Source organism: Patagioenas fasciata, chromosome 6 (assembly GCF_037038585.1).
Source record: "Patagioenas fasciata isolate bPatFas1 chromosome 6, bPatFas1.hap1, whole genome shotgun sequence".
Lineage (NCBI taxonomy): Eukaryota > Metazoa > Chordata > Aves > Columbiformes > Columbidae > Patagioenas > Patagioenas fasciata.
The window spans coordinates 10,067,348-10,085,183 of NC_092525.1; positions in this window are offsets into that span (position 1 = coordinate 10,067,348).

Sequence of the window (17,836 nt, forward strand, 5' to 3'; positions counted from 1 at the left end):
CCTCTGGTTTGTTAGGGACATGGGAGAAGTAGGATTGTGGGCTGTGGTGGGTGAGGACCATGGGATGTTCTGAATTCAGCCTCTTCAGTGATGGAGGACTGGGCTGGATTATTTTAACTGATCTTTACCAGTTCTGGGTATAGATGACATTTATTTAATGGTGCGAGGAAGAGGTAGAAGCTATATCTGGTTGTGATTATGTCTGTCTAGGATAGGTGCCATCACCTTTCTGTGCTCCTTTTGGGCTTAGCCCAGCATGGTCTCTTGGAGGTGAGGCAAGGAGGGATAGCACAGTGAGAATAAAGAGGATTTGAGAGCCTTGCAAATTCACTTTGTCAAAGGGCTTCTCTCCCATGTGCAGCCAAGTGATTTGAGATGAGGGGAAATCTCTCCATTCCAGGCAGGCTGGCTGGTTAAAGTCCTGGGAAATGAGCTGGCTAAGAAGGTTCCACTAACAATGTGTGTAAAATGAAAACCTGCTCCCTTCAGAAAGGATTTTTTCTTTTGGCCATTAGGAAGAAATCCCTGGAAGGGCTTTTCTATTTTAAAAGTGGGACCAGAGAGAAAAGCACAGAGAAGGGTTCACTGAGCATCTACTGCTGCCCTCCTGGACCTGCAGAATTCCTGCCCGGCAGCTGCACAGCAATGAGCTGGACCATGAGCTTCTCTCTCTATCTAGAAAAATAAACCAGAAACATTACATGACGTGTAATTAGCTTTTCCTATTTCCCAGCCCAAATTTATTTGTGGCTGATTTATTTCCTTTTACCCTTGTACCAACAATGGCTTTAAGCTGAGCTACCTTTCTGCCTCATGGGATGTTGTATCCCTGAAGCATTCTAGGTTTGTTGCAGATTTCCTAGCGCTTCCCTTTCACCAGGCTGAGCAGGCTGACCCCTTCCATCCTTCCCTCTGTGAAATGCTCATCCTTACCCAGCACCCCTTACCTCTCTCTCTGGCCCATTGCTCTGATTTTGGCTCAAAAGCTTCATGAACGCTCATGAACAGCCATTTTTTTTCAGGACTCACAAGTCCACGGGAAAGGTACAAACTGTCCAGGTATCTTTTTTGCAATAAATAAGGCATTTTTCCCTGCATAAGTCCTGGAAGAGGAAAAAAAAAGTGTATGAAAGAGCGAAAATATCCATGAAAATGTGAAGTTTCCGTTTGCAAAGTCCCTCTGTAAGATGTGCTTTTTTTTTGTTTGTTTTATGTCATTAGTTTCTGGTGAATCCATAGCAAATGTGCTCAACTTAAGAGTTTGAAAGGCCAGTTTTCTCCATCTTTCAGATGTTTTCAGGTCAGTGGAGCTTTCAGCATCCATTGGAGAGACCCTCAGACACTGCCAGTTGCCCCACTACAGCATGCTCTAGGAGAGGCTTGTACATGTGTTTCCTAAACCTCCTGGCTATCAGAGTGATAACCCCAAAGAGCTGCTTGTTTGGGATGCCCTCAGGGTGACACCCTTCCCACGTCCCCAGGGTGATGTGAAGCCACAGCAGATGCTCATCCTCTGCAGCAGCACTTAACCTCTGGATGGACCAAGGGTATGGAGCATCACTCCATTGTCTTACACTGTTTGTTCTCTCACACTTCCTAGGGAAGACGTGAGTTTAACTTTTTTTCATTTTAACATTTAAAATGTAATGAAATAGAACAAGGGCAAGTGTAGAGTCTTGCATCTGGGCAGGAACAACCCCAGGTTCCAGTATAAGTTGGGGAATGAGCTATTAGAGAGCAGGGTAGGGGAAAGGGACCTGAGGGTCCTGGGGACAGCAGGGTGACCATGAGCCAGCACTGGGCCCTTGTGGCCAGGAAGCCAATGGTACCTGGGGTGGGTTAGAAGGGAATGGTCAGTAGGTCAGAGAGGTTCTCCTGCCCCTCTGCTCTGCCCTGGGGAGACCACACCTGGAATATTGTGTCCAGTTGTGGCCCCTCAGTTCCAGAAGGACAGGGAACTGCTGCAGAGAGTCCAGCGCAGCCACCAAGATGCTGAAGGGAGTGGAGCATCTCCCGTGTGAGGAAAGGCTGAGGGAGCTGGGGCTCTGGAGCTGGAGGAGACTGAGGGGGGACTCATTCATGGGGATCAATATGGAAAGGGGGAGTGTCAGGAGGATGGAGCCAGGCTCTTCTCGGTGACAACCAATGATAGGACAAGGGGCAACGGGTTCAAACTGGAACACCGGAGGTTCCACTTAAGTTTGAGAAGAAACTTCTTCATGGTGAGGGCGGCAGAGCCTGGCCCAGGCTGCCCAGGGAGGTTGTGGAGTCTCCTTCTGTGCAGCCATTCAAACCCGCCTGGACACCTTCCTGTGGAACCTCAGCTGGGTGTTCCTGCTCCCTGGGGGATTGCACTGGATGAGCTTTCCAGGTCCCTTCCAACCCCTGACATTCTGGGATTCTGTAACACCAATTTAAAATTCTTGGAGATTGGCTTCACGCAGTGGTGGCCAGTTTGGCGACTTCTGCTGTGCCAGCTGCCCCCACTGCTGACCCAGGGAGTTCCAGCAAGGATGGGACCATTTTTCACCCACGTTCACAATGTGCCACCAGGCTGCAGAAGACAGCTGGGCCATCAGGGCTGGCCAGCAAGGATTGCTCCATACAGGCTCGTTTCCATGGCTTCGTTCAGTTTAATTTACAAATTCTTCAGAGAGGAGATCTCACTGTTTCCCTCAGTAGCTTTCCTGCTACTTGTAATCACTCTCAGTCTCTCTCTGTGGGACCTGCACACACCGCCATGGCTTTAAATTCTTGGAGCACAGAGGCTGTCAGACATGAGAGGACATTATATTTTTCAAGGCGTCTTTGCATACAAAGAGTCCCTAGGAGTTTTTCCAGGGAGCACATATTCATTGGGAAATTCTGATTTCTTGAAATAGGTCTGTCCTGAGAAGACACTGGTTCTCATAATGCTTTTGCCAGGAAAAAAAATTCCCAGGTTCCAGATGAAATTTCTGATCCAAACGCTTGAGAATTGCTCTATTATCCAATCCTCCAGGCGCCCCTAAAAGGAGATCTTGCTGGACTCTTTCTCCAAAGAGAACCAAACTTCAGCAGCAGCTTGGAGGCTACAGCCCCTTACCAGACCCTGCTTTCAATAAGGTCCAGAAAACCAGATCTCTCTGCAGCAGAGCTGTGTACCCTCCCAAATCTATGGCAGGAGGTTTCTCCTGCTGAAATCTTCGCTGGAGTTTCTGGCATCAATCTGCTGTGACAGAGCACACAGCTTCGTATGTAGCTCTCCGACCTTGCTGCCAGATGGATATTTGACGAAGTTTGCTATAAAATCAGGCAGAAAAATGATTTATTTTGCTGACACGTAGGTTGAAATGATGCTTCTTTGGGAGCCAAATCCTCCTCTGTTGTTATCTCGGTGTGAGAAATCAGTATGATCTATGGTTCATCTTTTATCTCCGGCTGAGCCAGGCAAACACGATGCTGTCATTAGGAGCTGATCCTCCCTTTCCTGGTGTGAGTGGCTGGTGCTTTGTCCCATTTGTCTCTGTGACTTCACACTCTCTATTCAGAGGCAGATCTTTCATGCGGGAAGGACGTGATGCTGGTAAACCCAATGGGTCTGGCTTCTGCAGCCTCCATAGGGGTGGGCACATCGCTGCTGCCTGTGCCCCATGGCTGATGTGCGAATAAGCAGCCAGCTTTGGTTTCTGGGCTGGGAACCATTCACAGGACCACTGAGTTCACTGCAGAACAATAACCTTTGCCTGGCAATCCAGCTGCACCTGGGAGGAGCAGAGCTGTTTGCTACGGGGAGGAAAATCCAGGTAGCAAAGCATGAGAGGCTGAGGCTGCCCTCCCAGTTCCATGCTGCATGGTGGTCTCCAAATGGCTTTTCTTTCTTATCCTTCATCTGAAAACACTGCTCAGCCCTGAAGCCAACGCAAATTTTTCTGTATCCCTGCTGTATAAACCTTTTTTCATGGCTATAAATCCCTCTGAATGTGGTCCTACCCTACAGTGATGACCAGTGGTCCCATCCATGCCTCTGGTGCTTCGCTGTGTAGGTGCAAGTGAGACGGTCCCTGGAGACAGCAGGTAAGAAAGGAAACTGAGGCACAGACCTGAAAAGGTGGTAGCTCAGATCAAAGCATTAATCTTGCTCTTCCCAGGGAAAACCAACCCCAAACATCTCTCGGCATCTGTAACATCCTGGGGCAAGGATTTTCGTGACTGAAGCCTGTGTTGTGTGGAGACCCACCTGCTCACGTGTGCTGGCTTCATTTAAAACAGAGGGAGGGAAAAACACCTCTTTTCTTCATTAAACCTCAAAACACACCTTTTGGGTGTGCCAGATTTGGAGACTCAATAAAGAACTGTAGATTCCCTTGTTCGGGTCGGTGATCTCCAAGGGTCAGAAATGCAGAGACTGGTTTTTCTCCGCAGGGAACTGAGCGATGAACTTACTGAATGAATCTGTTGGCTGTTGTTTTCCTCACGTGATCCATTTCTTCAGCATAACACTGAATTTCCCAGCAGCTCTGAGCTACATATATTTTCACGGAGCCTCATTAAAAACATAGCTTCAGTTCTGAACATCACATTTGTTCTAAATAAGAGCTGTCTGCTGGGAGAATTAATTCCTCCGGTTTAAGTCACCTCCATGGAAGTGTTGCTGTTGTCTTCGATTTTATGGCTCAAATGATTATGCTTTTCCAACACCCAAGAATAACAAGATTAGGGAATTTGTGGCAATGAAGGCAAAGAGGAGGAACCAGCTAAGGAACCGAAAAAAAAAGAAGAGAAATTGAATTTTCCTATTAAAAGAAAAGGAAATGGCTATTTCACTGAAACAATTTTGCTTTCGGGAAATAACAGCAGGGAAAACTCCCTGCTTGAACCAAAGAGAAATTGAATTTTCCTATTAAAAGAAAAGGAAATGGCTATTTCACAGAAATGGGTTTTCTTTCAGGAAATAACAGCAGGGAAAAATCCCTGCTTGAATCGAAGTCTCCTAATGAACTTACCAAGTTCATTGTCACATTCAAAAAGCTTTGTGATCCTGAGATATACTATTTAAAGCTAATTTGGGAAGCATTAAATCCAGTCCTGTGAATTATAAATTAATGGAAAAATACGAGTAAATTGGCAGGAACTGAGGTCAAATGCGCAGCTGGTGTAACTGCAAAGTACCACAGTGGAGGTACAAATGTCTCCTGCTCCTCATTTCTGGCCAGACCTTTCCAGAGGGTTCCACATCCTTGCTTGGAATAGATGAGGGGTCCCAGGTGGTTCCCTGTCATCTAGAAAATGGGTGGAACCACTGGGAAAAATTGATTCAGAGGGTTTGGTCCATGTTTGAAGATGATCTTGTTAGAGACAGAAGCATCCAGAGATGACAATTACCATCCACCCATCAGCGAGGCACTGGGCATCCCTCTGCCCCTGTGCTGCTGGGGGAGAAACCCAGGAAAGAGGCTCAAACTGGTGCTTTTTCCCTGATGATTTAGGCAAGGTAAGTGTGAACCTGTGGGCTCCTCACAGGGCACGGCTGGCGGAGCAGCACTGCAGGGCCAGGGGAGGTGGGGACCTGCAGGACCACGCTGAGATTGAGGATGCTGAGAGTTTGTCAATTGGGAACGCAAATATTCTGAGATGGGGATGATGGCTCCATGTATGCCTGCACCCCACACTCCTACTGTCGGCAAGCTGACTTTCCTCTGCAAGGCCAGGGAGGGGAAACCACTAAAGGGAAAGGCTCTTCTTTAGTGACACCGGGAGCACTTTAGCAGGGCTAACGCTTGCAACATCATTAGGCTTTAATGTTTCTGTTATTTGTGCTGTCAATTCTCTTAATGGCGCTTCAGCAGCATGGAGTGGAGTGAGTCATGAAAGTAATTATTAACTAGGCTATGGCACTGAAAAGGCATTCGAAGTTCAATTCAGCGCCAGCCCTGGTCGATGTGGATGGTGTACATTTGTTAATGAGCAGGTGCAAAGTGCGTTTGCTGTGGAGAGAAAAGGAGAAAGCCCATTCAGTGTGGAATATTTTGCCTGATTATCTTCACAGGGAAATGCATGCCAGCAGGTGGAGAGAGTGAATGGTTTGTATCTTGCTCCCCTAGTTTTTAAGAGTACTCAGGCACTCTGGGGTTTACTACCTCATGCCCAGAGGGACTCAGAGGTGTTAGGAGCTGTGTGTATGAGGAATAGCAAGAATCCGTAGCTACCACTGAGACCTGGGAGTCTGAGTAGAAACAAACAGGCAAAAGGGTGGGAGAAAGGAGTGAACATTCCCATTGCGGAGGTAGGGAAGTGGATGTACTGGGAGGTCAAGTGATGTGACTAAGGTCATGTTAAGGGTTGGGTGGCAGAGGAGAAAATGGTGCTTAGATTCGCTGCATGTTGTTGGTGTGACTTACTCATCAGACCTTCCTTTTACCTAAATGTGCTTTCTGCTGGAGGCACACATCACCTTTCCAGACAGATTTTTAGCTGCGGTGACAAGGGTACATTAACCCCCTCCCAGGCGTCTGTCCTTCCTCTGCCGGAGGTCGCACCCATGGACAGAGCTGGTGGAGGAGCACTGAACTAGCAGCTCCTGAGAATTCCCATCAAAGGCAAGAAAGCAAGTCCCAGGGAGGAGCAGGTACCGGCTGTATCAAAGCTATTGCTGCTGGCAGTGTCCTCAGGCAGGGTAGGTCGCTCTCTGCTACAAGGTTGTATTTACTCCATAAGATTATTGCTTGGCTCCCACTGGGTAGCTCTGCTGAGCTGATAATTGTCCATCAAGCCAACGGCAGAGCAAAAGCTCACATCAACAGCGACAGAGTCCAGGCTACCCAGATGGGTTTGTGCAGGGCTTTCATATTTTGTTGTTTTCCTTGTTATGTGGAAAGGGGTTTGTTTGAATCAGACACCAGGAAACACATTTCTGAAGGTAGGAAGGTGATATTTGCTGAGCTGGGCAGCAGCCACCTGTATTAGCAATTACAGACCCTGTAAATACAGCAAGGGTCTGGGCAAGCGAGAGGATCCAAGGTAGCTGGTTTGCATTTTATGAGTGTGGATCTGTGTTAATAACAGGGAAGAGCTGGCATGAGGAGGTGATGGACTGCCTAGAGCGAAAAAAAGCAGTGATTTATCTTCTTTTATGATCTGTGAAGCAAAACTGAAGGAAGGTGACGGTGATGGGATAGAAGCTCATTTGCATCAAGCCATGAGCAATTGCTTGATGGACGGACTCCATCCCCATGGCCAGAGGAGTGTGATGCCGAGCTCATGTGTCCCATGGGAGTGGAGTTGTGGCAGACAGCACATGGCTAGGGTGGGACAGCCTTCCCCAGGGCCTCGGTGAGGCTGTGATCCCACCATGGGGTTCTTGCGCATCCCATGGCATCGAGGGAGGATCTGAGAGCCCCTTTGGTGCCAAGGAGTCAACATATTATAATCGGACCTGCTTTAGTGACAAGCTCTGAGCAAGGCTTCACATTTCAGCTTCATGGTTTATGGGGACTGCGGTGATAATCATTGCTTCTGAGTGGAAATAGCGGTGCAGGTTTCTCAGGTTATTTCCATTCAGACTGACGCCCCCAGCTGCCCCCAAAAGCCAAGTTCCACAGCAGCAAAAAACAAAAAAACCCACCCAAAATGTTATAGTCTTGGCTTTAATTAACTTCCTATATCAAGAGCCACTTTGGCTGTAGCAGGTGAGTGGTTTTCAGATACACTATTTATCAGCTCCCTAAATGGAATCAGGGTGAGTTTGATGCAATTAGGCAGCAAGCAGCATAAGATAGGACCACACAGCCTGCGTGCAGCTCTTCTCTGTTCAGATTTGCCTTGGAGGAGCTGACTCCATCCTACACCGTGCTCTTGGGCCCCATGCAAACCTGTCCCCACTGCAGACAGGCTGTGCTTCCCCACAGCCACCTGTTTAATGCTGAATTCATTTGCATTTCTTTTACGGGCTTCTGTTTTCTTCAGCAGACAGGGTATGAATTATTGCCTGCTCTGCTTCTCTGTTTAGGAGGTTACAAGGGCCCAGTTAAAAAGAAAAACTATATGCAAAATGAAAGATGACTTTCCATTTGATCAGTACACCAGACAGAAAGAGAGGAGCTTTGCCATCAGTGCCTACAAAGCTTTTTGCCCTGAGTTCAGTGTTTATATGAAATTATCATCAAGCCATAAATTTAACTGAAAACTGACAGTCTGAATGACAGACTTCCCGACAGTCATCATATGAAATAGATGCCATTCAGTTGAATACAGGCTGTGCATTAGGATGTGGGTTTTATCCGGAACAGCAGGCTGATTGATGAGGATGTGTCAACAGCAGGAGTGTTGTCTGCCTGAGTGATGAGGCGCCTGAAAGCGGTGGCTGGTGTTTGATGGATGCCAGAGATCAGATCCTGAGCAAGGAGAGTGGGTCAGGTGGGACCCAAGCAAGGGGACACTCAATGCTGCTGGAGATGCACTGGAAGAAGAGCCAGAAGACAGCAGGCACAGCCAAGGGGCTGGAATTGGGTTTGAGGCTGGGGATTACACCAGAAGGTGTCCCAGGAGCTACTCCGCTGATTAGGTGGAGTGTTTTCTGCTGCCTTTGATATGCCAGGTGGGGAGTGTACTCCAAGAAGACCAAGGGTGCTGCCAAGGTTTGCTCTGAGTGGCTTGATCAGAGGTTAAAAGCAGACGCAGAGCAGGTCAGAGGACTGGGATTATTTTGGCACTGGATACAGTGGTGCTTGCAGCAGCAACTGTGACCACCTGGGAGATGCTGTGATGCCACTGAGGCAGTGAAGGCAAACCTGTGCTGTGCTGGTGTTTGGCAGGGAAAGCCAACCTTGAACATGGGTCTCATTTCCCACTGAATTGCTGCTTTGCACCAGATAAAACCTGATTACCACCCCTGTAGCTGCTGTGCTGCCAGCCTGGCCGTTCTGCCCCTTCCTGGGTGCCCGTGCAGAGTCCCCATGTGTCACCTTTTTCTCCTCTGTACTTGCTTTGTTCTCCTCAACCCACAGCTCTGGGGACCTGCCATGGACTTTTAAGTCAGAGCACTGCTCTCTCCCTCTTCCCCCACTCCCCCCTTTTATTTTGCTCTCTCGGCTGTATCAGCCAGTCTAATAAAAGATATTGCCTCTCCCTATAAACCTTGCCTCTAGAGACTTAACTGCACTGAGGTTGCTATAACAACAACCGAGCTTTTCACCAGCAAGGAGCGGAGGAAAAAGGTACTGGGAGGACCGAGCAAGAGCTCAGCAGAGACCCTTCCATCACGTTATCTCTGCGAGGGCAGCACCTGGGAAAAGGCAGAGAAACACGAAGAAGGAGCATCTCTTGGGGAAGAAGATATTGGAATCCTGACTCTGCTTGGGATGTGCTGTAGAAGCCTCCACACTGTGCACACAAGGCAGATCTGGGTGAATGTTTGCCTTGTTCAGTTTAAAACCACCTGTTGCTGCTGCACAGAAAGGCACCGGGTTCAGCATCACCTCCCCAGCTACCGAGCTGCTCTCAGGACTCATTTGTGGGGCAGGAAGGAGATTCTGATTAGGTCTTGGGGCAAATCAGGCATTTCCAGAGGGTAAATGGTTGCCTTACCCACTTCTGGTTGCAATTCTCCAGGAAAAATCTTCTCCTGCCCTTGGGCACAGCCCGTGTCAGCATCAACAGAGGGGCTGCTGTGGTTTCTTGGGCTGAAAAGTACCAGAGAGGGCTCAAGTGAGGGAAAGGAGGTGGAAACTGCTGGCAGGAACATGCAGATGCTTCTCTAGGAAATGATCACTTATAAGGATGAAAAAAATGATAGGAAAGCTTATCTGGAGTAGCTATAGATACCTACAGAGACGCTCTTCTCCATCCTTTTCTGTTCTTTTCAGCTGTTTGCAAATGCCACCGTGAAGCTCTTCTAACTCCTTCAGCTGGGGGTTTATTTGAACCAAATCTTCATTTTTCCCTCCCAAGTTACGGATTAGGGGCTCTGAATTGTTAAACAGCTGAGGATTGCCGAGAATAGAGAGTTTGCTAAGCACCCTGAGAGCTGGGCATTAGAGAAAGTTCAATTATTATTTTCAGATCCACCGCAGAGCTGAATATTTATGGCTCAATCTGGTTTTCCAGAGTCTCATAATTTCTTATGCCAACTGTACTTTATAGAAATGTCCACAGGGAAAGAATTGACTTTTGTCCCAGGCCCAAACTAAACAAGCTCAAGCAGTGATTATTTGCATTTTGAAACAGCCGGATAATTTAATCTCAACATCTATCGATTCTCTTCTGCACCGGAATCCTATGGCTAAACATCTGCAAGGCAATTAATAGCCTAGCGTACAAATTCGTTACAGATTTATCAATAGGTACAGAGTTTTAGACTGAGAAAAAATAGTTTTTTAATCTGCTTACTTTGGGGTAACAAAAAAGAAATGCGACTTAAGTATATCTAAGGCCATGAGAAAACAGCTCATTGCTGGAGTGGTTTGAATGGCTGATCCATTTAGAATCATAGAACAGTTTGGGTTGGAAGGGACCTTCATAGGTCATCTAATCCAACCCTGTTGCAATGAGCATTTCAACCCATGCAGTTCCCAGTTTGGGGCAGACAAGAGTAAATCTTTGGGCAAAATAACAAGCATTACTGTCATTTAACTAAAAATTGAACAAATGGCAGCAATGTCCGTGTTGCTGCCCCTAATCCCTTCCCTGGCTGGCAGTGGGGGCCGACATTTGCGGGTCCTTCCCTGGCAGCCCTTTGGTGCTTAGCGGAGTGATTCCCTTACCAGATAATTAATTGGTGCGATCTGTTAATGATGTTTACAATGTACTTTGTGGGCCATCTGGACAAAAGATGATTTGCGAGGATGGCTGCCGTGTGTCCCTGCCTTTTATCCTCGGTAATGATTAAATATGGACTAATTATGGGGCGGGGGTGGAAACAGGTTACAAAGAGCCAGGGCTCACAGTGATGGATCTGTTGTCAATGAATAGGAACTGGAGCTAATAGGAAAATCTATACCTTTCTGAAGAGGATGGGGAAAGTCGATCAGAACCAGGTGATGTGGCAGTGGGGTCAGCTGGGGTGTGCTGGGCAAAGATTCCCAGGTTCCCCCTGCAAAAATTTGTCCCCGTTGTGGCTGGAAATCTAAAAGGCAAAGGGTCGTCAGGTATTCTGAGCATTGCAATTCACCGCATCCTAACACAATAATCACCAGGCTTCTGGCTTCTTTTAGTGTAGAAAAGAGAAAGCCCAGTATCGGAGGGTGCTGGGGAGAGCAAGTACCATGCAACCTTGGAGAAATGTCTTCTCTTTGGCCCTGTCCTTGTCTCAGCCTCCAAATAATGTGATTTTCATCTCACCCCCGTTCGTCAGAGCTCATTTCCCTGGCAAGGAAATAAAGAGTGCTCAGCTCTAGTTTATGCAGCAGGGGACGTGTAAGTCTGGAAGCGAAGCAGCTCAGCCAGTCATGTGCAATGTAAACTCCCTGTGAAAACACCCCAGATCCGCTTTGCAAAATGACTCCAATAAATGACAAAACAATATACATGCGCTCTTAAGGAAGTAAGAGATTAAACAAGACCTAGAGCTTATAATCATTGCTGCTCTGGCGTAAGAATAATTTACAGTAATAGATGCCTGCCTGATGTATCTTTTAGCAGCTTTCACAGGCTTTTTTCCAATTCCTTTTCCTACCCAATACTTCAAATTTGTTTGTACCCAGAATAATTAGAGAAAAACACCCTCTTCTACTTAGCGGTGTGTAAATCCGCACCCACAGGCCATTAGAGAATAAACGGCTGCAGAATGATGGCCCTCCAAATTAGCCACTATTTATTGCCTCTACAGCCAACAAGGCTTTTTCCAAAAAGCTCTGAGCTGAGCAGCCTTGCATCCATCAGTAAATACTCCTGTTTAGTACTTACATTTAAAAGTCATGCTTTTTTCGTTTTTAAATGTGAAAATACCCATCTACACAGATGAAGCCTCAGTGGCCTATTGTCAGACTAGGACCTGGTATTTGTCAGCAAGCTGGTATTTGTCAGCAAAAGGAACATTGACTGACCTGACTCATGGTCCTGAAGTCTGTGAATCAGTGAGATTACTGATTTGGAGCGCTCAGCACCACCAGGAACACCAGCCGTGTGTTAAACCACTACCTACAAGGACTAAATACAAGTGTTTCTGCACCCCTCAAGCTCTGCCTTTGCCTCCCTTCGTTCACCAGGTTCTCCCACTCCTACTGCACGTCTCCACCACTGAGTTTTATCTAGCACGTGAATGATTAGCTGCAAATGCAAGCTGCCTTACGCTGCAGCTCTAGTGCCTATTTTTATCCCCCTAATTCTCACCAAGATTCCTATTAGAGCAATTGGGATGCTTAATATGGGGCTTAATAATTCTTTGAGGGGTAGAGCTATTTGAAATGAGCACCTCTCCCCGTGGAAGCAGCACTTTGAGCTCATCACTGCCTCTTCCCACTGTGCTGAGAATGAATGGTGTTTTATTTATAGGCAAGGCACAAAGCTGAAGGCCCAGGATAAGAGCTGCCAGCTCCAGAGACAGAAATAATATCTGTGATTGACCTAAATGTCCAAGGCAACCGCTGACAGCCCAAACACAGCACAGGAGTGGAGCCTTTGATGAATAAATGGAAGGAAATTTATATCCAAGGCTGCAAGAGAAGACCTTGGGAAATAAAACCTCTCAGCCTTTCAGCAGCAATCGCTAAAGGTAGATGACCAGATTGCATCCCACTGTAACACCAGCCTCCCTGAGCACAGCAAAGACCAAAGCCCGTGACCTGACAATTTGCTATCACAGGACAAGATCCCAAACTGCCATTTTCATTCTAAAATTTCGCATGGGCCGGTGTGTGCTCAGAAATACTCCAGGTAACGCGTTGGAGGGTGGCTCTGGTAGCCACAGCACAGTGGGGAGCTGCCGTCAGCCAGGTGAGTCCCACGCTCAGCAAACAGCCTCAGGTGAGTGATGGGTGATGCCCAGGAATCAGGTGTAATGCCTCAAAAATCCTCGTACATCAGGGGGGAGAAACTTTCCGGAGGAAATGTAGCCAACAGCAATGTAGATCTGGGGATATCTGGGACTTTATAGACTCACAGACCAACCCTGGAGCTTATCTATTCCCCATAGCCCTCCCTCAGCTCTAAAATTTGTTGTCCCCCCCTGACAAGAAGCAGTAACCTCCACTGAACCCCCAAGCCAGGGTGCTAAAAAAGCAGAGCAGTTGGTGAGCTTTGGTGTGGCTGTGGGATGGAATGGCAACACTCACAGAAAAGACACTGGGGCTCAACAGGGAGCCTCAACAATAAATATACCCTTGGCCAAGAGCTGATGGGGCAACTTGGGCACACCGGTAGGAAACATAAAGGAAACATGGTAGTATTCATTTTCTGCGCTACCAGATGAAGCTGGTAGGTGTCACTAACAAGAAATATATTGAAAAAAAGAAGGGCAGGCATATTCAGATTTCTGTATCAAGCCTTTACTGCTGGGTTGGCGTTTGCATGTTTGGCATAGCACAATACTAGAGGGGGGGGAAATTCGGATGTTGCACAAGCCAGGTTAGGTGAGGATTTAGAGATGAGCAGAGCTCTGTCTCATCTTCTGTTCCCTAGCAAAGTTATTGCCCACAAATGAGCATCCTCTTCCTCAGCACCCTGCTACAAAATAACAGTATAGCACAGTGCATGGCTGCGCAGAGCAATGCTAGAAATGGGGCAATGGGTGCATGGGGGGCTTTGCTGCTGAACCTCTTTGCTAAGGATGTCCAGCAAGGAAAACCCCAGCATGGGCACCACCTCATCTGCCTGGTCTTTTTGTTTTTCATTTTTTTCCCCAAGCTACATCACAATCTTGTGCTTCTGGAGCGTGTGATCTGAGCCGTGGTTATTGCACACAATTTCCCCCTCAACTGCTCTAACAAGTAATAGAATTATCCTCCTTCCCCAGCTCATCGGCCAGGAGCTCTCTGGCTTTAATTCAGTGATAAATCTTTGCTCCATAGAGGGAGAAGGGCATGAAAGGGGGAGAAAGGGCATTATAGCCATGAACAGGGAGCTGATAAATGCTAATGAATTTATAGGGATTACACCAATCCTTTAGCTGACGCCAGTGAGCCACATAGCTACACAGACCCATGCAATCTGCCTGCATCTGACTACAATAAATAATTCAAAAGACAGGCAATTTGCCCTTTCGCTGTAATTAATTACAGTTGGCAACCACAAGAAGCCGGGGTAAACATCTCCCATGGCTGCAGGTGGAGGGACACGCTGTGACCCCGCGCCAGCTCAAAACCTGGGAAGAGCTTTACCTGGGCCAGGCTGGGCCCCCCCAGCTCCCTGGGGCTGGTGCTTGGGGGGCAGCGGGGACTGGGACAGGGGGTGCTGGTGGTGGTTGACTCCCGGTTATTATGGTCTGGACCAGGAACAGGCTTGAATCAAGGCACAGGACCCGCTCTGCAGGAAGTCTATGAGATGCAGCAGGTCCTGCTATGGTCGCGTTTCCGCCTAAGAGCCAACCAATATGAATTTTTTATTATTATTTTTGAAGGTGATGCCTGCAGCTGGCAGGGCTTTGGGCAGCAGAGGGAGCTCGCTCATCTGATATGAACAATTTCTCAGCTGGAGCTGCGGTTTGCCTGTCCTGAGTTTGTGGGTGCTCCGCACCGGGATGAGGTGCAGCAATGGAGGCTGCCAGCCCATCCATGGATGGGACAGATGTGCAACATCTGCTGCATCTTCTCTCTGTGGGTAGATGCCAAGCACCTCCATGTTTAACAGCTGTTTCTTGCGATGTGGTTGTACTGCTTACAAATGTAACACAGCAGAGAGTCCCTGTTCCAGAGAGCATCCTCCAGGGCTAGACCTCAAGGAGACTTGGCTACCAAAATACCAGTTTGAGCTCTGCAGGCTAAAAGCTGAGCTCCAAAGGGCCCCACAGGAGTGTCCCACAGCTGGTCCCTATGTCAGGCAATGTGGCTGTTATGGTGACAGTTTCTCCCCTGCTCCTACTGATGCTGGTGCCCTGGCCAGGAGAGGCACAGATGTGGCCATGAGTGACAGATGATGTGGCATGCTGGAGAGAGTCCAGCGCAGGGCAACAAAGTGGAGCATCTCCCTTATGAGGAGAGACTGAGGGAGTTGGGGCTCTGGAGCTTGGAGGAGCCTGAGGGGTGACCTCATTAATGGTTATAAATATATAAAGGGTGAGTGTCAGGAGGATGGAGCCAGGCTCTTCTCGGTGACAACCAGTGATAGGACAAGGGGTAATGGGTGCAAACTGGAACACAAGAGGTTCCACTTAAATTTGAGAAGAAACTTCTTCATGGTGAGGGTGTCAGAGCCTGGCCCAGGCTGCCCAGGGAGGTTGTGGAGTCTCCTTCTCTGCAGACATTCAAACCCGCCTGGACACCTTCCTGTGGAACCTCAGCTGGGTGTTCCTGCTCCATGGGGGGATTGCACTGGATGAGCTTTCCAGGTCCCTTTCGACCCCTGACATTCTGGGATTCTGTGATTCTGTGCTGGAGGAGCCCTGGCCTCCCCCCTTGGCCATGGTCTCACTCCTGCCATCTGGGCACTATGATTTTGAAGAGGGCTGCTGTCCACAGAGAGATTTGCAAAGGGTGGTCATAATCTAAAATTGAGTTTGTTTGCCTTTTTTTGTGTGTGTGTGTCAATCATAATATGGCTTGAGGTTGAAGGGCAAGATATTCTGTTATTTTGTCTTTCAGTACTTTGAAACACTTTTCTTATTATAACTCTTATTTGCATGCTTTGACATTGACTTCAAGATGCAAGAAGCACAAGAAAGTTTTCCTTTCTCTTTTCTTTTTAACTTCACTGCTTTAGGCTGAGATAGAGTTGATTTTCTCCATAGCAGCTTGTATGGTGCTATGTTTTGGATTTGCGACTGGAACAGCGGTGATGATATAGGGATGTTGTAGCTATAGCTGAGCAATGCTTACACAGTGCCAAGACATTTCTGCTGCTCACCCTGACCCACCAGTGAGTGGGCTGGGGACAAGAAGCTGGGAGGAGACACAGCTGGGACATCTGACCCCACCTGAACAGCAGGGTATCCTGGACCGTGTGCCGGTATGTTCAGCAATAAAAGCTGGAGGAAGAAGTAGGATGGAGCATGGGATGTTCTGAGCTATGGTGTTTGTCTTCCCAAGTCACTGTTACATGTGATGGAGCCTGGTTTTCCTGGGGATGGCGGAACACCTGCCTGCCCATGGGAAACAGTGAATTAACTCCTTATTTTGCTTTGCCAGTGTGCACAATTTTTGCTCTTATCTTCACCTTTATCTCAACCCACACATTTCCCCACTTTTACCCTTTCAATTCTCTCCCCTATCCCAGTGAAGGGGAAGGAGTGAGCAGCTATGTGGGGCTGAGCTGCCTGCTGGAGTTAACCCACAATATTACCCAACCTACTTTGGCAAAACCAACCTACATTAACAGTATTTTCAGCGTTACTGAGCCCAGTTTCCCCCATCCCTACCCACACATCAACACTCGCATCCCGAATTTCATGTGAAGAGCTCCCGGCAGCTGCACTCCTCCAAACTCGCGTTATTACAGCGCAGTCCCTGGAAGGTGCGGTAGATGGCACTCCAGATATGGTATTCTAGGCCTAAAAACTCCGCTCCTGGAGTTAAACTAAAATTAAAAACCTGGAAAAGTTCAGGAAAGCTTTAAGCCTCTTAATTTAAATACAGATGCTGAACGTCTGGAAGAAATTCCTGACACTGGAAGCTGCTTTTCTCACCTGATTCAATAAGAAAGGTCCCACAGCTGAGTTATCAGCGCAGGTTGTGTGTGGCATCCCTGGAGTAGCAGGTAACCAAACAGAGAGATTGGGGGGAAGGCAGGTGGAGAAAAGGGTATGGCCGATTTTATTATCATCCATCATAATGAATCCTTCTCTCAAAAATTTCCCACCACAGAAAGGACCTTTTATAAAGCTCGGTGGATCAATGGCATAGGATGCGGGTGATTTTCTGGTGGTTTTTCAGCTATGGTTTGGCTTCGGGGAGGTGCCACATCTCTGACCCATTTTCCTTATAGCGGCGTGCAGGAGCCTTCTGACCATCTCAGCATTGTACAACCACTGAGGCTGCTGCTCTGTCCCAGTGGAACCATAATGGAAATGCAATAGGAGGCACTGCTAGTGATAGAGGTTTGACAACAAATGAGCAAATTATGTCTAATTGATTCTTAAATCCTGCTGAGCCGCTGGATGGATCATATTGGTGTAGAGCCATCTCAGGTAGAGAAACAGTAAGACCCAGATTCCCTGGACTCAGAGTGTAGCTGTTGGCTCCAGAAGATCCTATTCCCATTCCAAACACGTCTCCAGAAATCCTACCTTAGCTTCCATTTTTTTCCCCATGAAGTGCAGTGATATTCAAGTGTTTCCTACTGTACAAGTCAAAGAAGTCTCTCTGCCCTACTTCTCAGGAACACGAGTTAAAACTACTTATAGATATTCTTTAAAATGTGGCTCTTGAGGATTTTTGGGTTTCTTAAGCGAATTGTCTGTTCTTAACTAAAACAAAAGGCAACATGTAACTTCTGATTTTTTATTCTGTTAATTGACTCTTCAGAGGAAAAAAAATGAAAGACTCCTATCCTGTTAGGATATTGGTGTATTTCTCCGTATTTATTTACCCTTTCTCTTTCCCAGTGTAACCCTAAAATGATAAATAAGATAGGAAAATGGTGTAAAATCATCTACTGGGGAGGAGTGAGTGAGCGGCTGCGCGGTACTTTGTTGCTGGCTGGCGTTAAACCACACCAGGCACCCAAATCCTGCTGAAAGACCATAGAAGAAAATCCATGGGAATGGTTTCTT